The sequence below is a fragment of the Enhydra lutris genome, unplaced genomic scaffold (genome assembly GCF_002288905.1).
Source record: "Enhydra lutris kenyoni isolate GAN:26980312 unplaced genomic scaffold, ASM228890v2 scaffoldscaffold55, whole genome shotgun sequence".
In the NCBI taxonomy this organism is placed as follows: domain Eukaryota; kingdom Metazoa; phylum Chordata; class Mammalia; order Carnivora; family Mustelidae; genus Enhydra; species Enhydra lutris.
The window spans coordinates 222,457-226,061 of NW_019154139.1; positions in this window are offsets into that span (position 1 = coordinate 222,457).

The window sequence follows — 3,605 nt, forward strand, 5'->3', positions numbered from 1 at the left end:
GGGGCTGGGGCTGAGACTAGGGCTGGGGCTGGGGCTGGGGCTGGGGCTGGGGCTGAGACTAGGGCTGGGGCTGGGGCTGGGGCTGGGGCTGGGGCTGGGGCTTGGGCTGGGGCGGGGGCTGGGGCTCGCACTGCACTGAGAGCTTCGTCCTCTGCAGGACCCTGGCTAACTCTGAGGGACAAAGAGTCTGAAGGAGAGGAGGTCAAAAGAGTAGGGCCTACATGTAAGAGACCTCCGTGCTGACGGGCTGTCAGAGGGGAAGCCAAGGGTGGAAGGGGCTTAGGGATGTGTGAGGGCGTGGCTGAGGGACTCGGGGAGGGGGCGCCTCCAGTGGCGTCGGTGGAGGACTTTCCTCTGCCCCCACCGCCTCCCCTCTGCTCCCTGCTCTGCTCTCCCTGGCCTCGCTGGGATCCTCTCCCTTCTCTGACCCGGTGGTCTGCTTGCTCCAGCGTCCCACCCAGTCCTGAGCTGAGGAAAGAGCCATCTCCAGAGCCATTAGCCCCAGCCTTTACCGCGTCATTGGCGTCTGTGGTCCCCTGCCCTTGAGACAACAGTGAGTGTCCACACTGAGACCCCTCTGGCCATGGGCCCGTGGAGCCTGGGGCCTGGCTGGTGCTCCTGGTGACAAGAACACCCTTCCTCTCCCAAGGCCAGCCTTCCACGGGGCCTGGGGGTCCCCGAGCCTCCCCGCTCTCCAGAGCCAGGACAGGAGCTGGTTGGAGGCTGCTCTCCCTGCGCCCCTTCTCTATGCCCTCAGCCGGGGCCCCAGGCTGTGTGGTGTGTGATGGAGGCAGCTCCTGGGGAGCAGAGGGCCTCTGAGAGCCTGTGGCGAGGCTGCCGGCAGCATCCACAGCATCCCACACACTCACCACAGCGCCCAGGCGCAGGGAGGCCAGCTGTGGGAAGTGGCGGCTCCTACCTCCTGAGCTGGGGTCCACCTGCCACCGCTGGCTGCCGGGGCCTCTCTCTAGGGAGCCGGGTTGCCCTACACCTCGTTGCCGGGGACTGGTGTCCTGTTCTGTGGCGGGAAGCAGGCCCTGGTGAGTTGGCGCCTTGGCTTGGGCGCCTCCCGCCTTCCCGTGTCCTTCCATCTCTCTGCCAGGACTCCGAGGGGTGAAGCGTATCAGGATGGGGCCAGGTATCCCCCCTCCTTTGCTCTGACCCAGGGGGGCAGTACCTGGCCTGAGAGGCTCTCTTCCTTGACCTTGGGGGGCTCCTGCCCTGGCATGACCTTGCTGCTGCCTCAAGGTCCCGCCAAGGGTCACCTCGCCAGCTGTCTTGAGTGGAGGTAGAGCTGTGGCAGCCAGACCTCCAGTTCCCCGGAGCTTCTGATCCTGGGTCCCTGGTGCAGCCGGACTCCTCTGGCCACGTCCCGGAGGGTCTAACTTCCCCTGCCCTGAGCTGTGTCCCTCGACACCACCACTGACCTTGGACTTCAGGGGCAAGGCTGGCCTGGCTCCTCCCGCCTGAGAAGGCTGGGCCCCGGGGGTTGTGGGTGCGGGTCCTGCTGCCTCCTGGTCCTGCCCAGAGCCAAACCAGTGCAAGGCCAGTGCTGTGGCACCCACCACAGCCAGCGCCAGCAAGGTCAGGACAGCGCCGTCCCAGTCATCCTCCCCGTCCCAGCCCCAGCCGAGGCCATCAGGCTCCAGGGTGCCCTGGATCATGGTGCTGGGCGGCAGACTCAGCCTGCGAGCCAGGTCAGCAAGCTGGAGGCTGTGTGTGGCTGCCTGCGGGGCGCTCCGCTGTCCGGCCTGGGCTGCCGTCCGCACAGATGGCATCAGCGACGCGCCCCGCCCACAGAGCTGCCCAGTTAAGGTAGACCTGGGCTGGGGGACTAGTCGCTCCGCCTGGCCTAGGAGGGGGTGGGTCTCTGTGCCCGCCCCTGGATTGGGGTTTGTCGGTGGAGCTATCAGGAGACAACATAATATCCAAGAGCTCCAGGAGCTTGGGGACCTTTCCAGGCCCACCTGGCCCCTTCTCCTTTCCCATGGGGTCCAGTGGCAAATGGCATTGTTCCTTAACACTGTTCCGGATCCCAGCCAACCTGCTTCTGCCTACAGACCCTCCAACCCCCCGGACTTCCACCCCATTATTCCAGCTCCGACCCTGGGTCTAGCCTCAGGGGCTCTGGCAGGGAAGAGTTACCCACAGGGAGATGTTATCTGTAGCTTGAGCAACATGATGCAGCCCTGATGAAATTACCAGAAACCCAAGAAGTCGGTTCCACTGTGGGCCAGCGGAGGAGGGGTGGAGAGGCATACAGCCCGTGGTGCCAACCCTGCAGGAGGGCCTCAGACTGGGGGACACCATGGAGGGCATTTGTCCTGACACTAAGCACTATCTTAGAAAGTGCAACCTCCTGTCACCTCGGCCATGAACTGGAGACTCGCACTCTTCTCTCCCTGGACGCAGAAGGGTGCTTGAGAGGGGCCCCCACCTCCCCTCTCCCAGGGGCCGCTGGACTTCCCTTACCCTGAGCTCAGCAGAGATGGGCTAGAGTTTGCTAAAGGAATTTGCTAAGCTGTCAAGAGGGGGAAAAATGAACAAAATAAAGAAAATCCAGAAGTTGTATTTCTCTACTGGCCTGGCTTATTACAACATCTGCCCTTTCTAGAGCCTCCTGGGCCTTCCCTGCACCCTACGGACCATCTTGACTACTCAAATGCCTCTCATGGTGGCCCCAGGAAGCCCTGACCCCAGCCTGCTCTTACCCCTGTTACCTCATCAGCCAGCCCCAGGATCCCTCAGGGACGCTCCTCTGACCCCAGCTAATCTATCAGCCTGACTTCCGGGTATCCCATCCCATTCCTTGGCCTTCCCTCATCTTAGTCAAATCAGGCCCCTCCAGTGTCCTCACTGGAGCTCAGCCCCTTGCAGGTCAGCACTGCTGCTGGGTGTGCATCTGGCCTCCCTCAGCGTGGTTTCTCGGGGGAGGAGCTACGGCTCTTCCCTCTGCTTCTCTCTTAACCTGATCTCAGGAATAAGTCTTGGGACAAGTGGGGCCCAGATATGAAAAAGAGCCAGGAGTCTCTGGGACAAAGGCAGGCCTCCCACAACATGTATTCATTACTTTTTCTAGGACACAGGGCCTCTCCCTGACTCAGGCAGCGAGGAGATGGCCAAGGAGCATCCCTGGCACCCAGCCTGGGCCCTGCTGGACCTCAGGTTCCTCACCCATCTCGTGGCCTCCCAGCTCCCCTGAGCATATTAGATGACAGTAGGAGGGTAGAAGGCGGGCCCATCCCTTAAGGTGGATCTCAAGTCGGTGGCAGGCTTTATGGACCTTGTACTTATTCCTGTCCCAGTCCCAGGGCCTGCCTCTTGGTTATTTGGGGTCCAAATACCTTGAAAAGTTGGAGATGACCTGCACCCCCTTATAGGCCACACGCTAGCAGGCATTTCTACCCAGCTTCTTCAAACACCTGTTGTTAGCAGAGCCCCGGGCTGCTGTCGGAGAACAGGAGAAGTGTCCAGCAAGTGATACCTTACGGTGCCATGGTGGGGAAGAACCAAGCACAGGAAATCACCCCAAACAATTTCACAAGGTGTCAAGGACTGTGATGGGTCTTGGTGGCACAAGGAAGGGTCTAGTCCCATCCTCTATG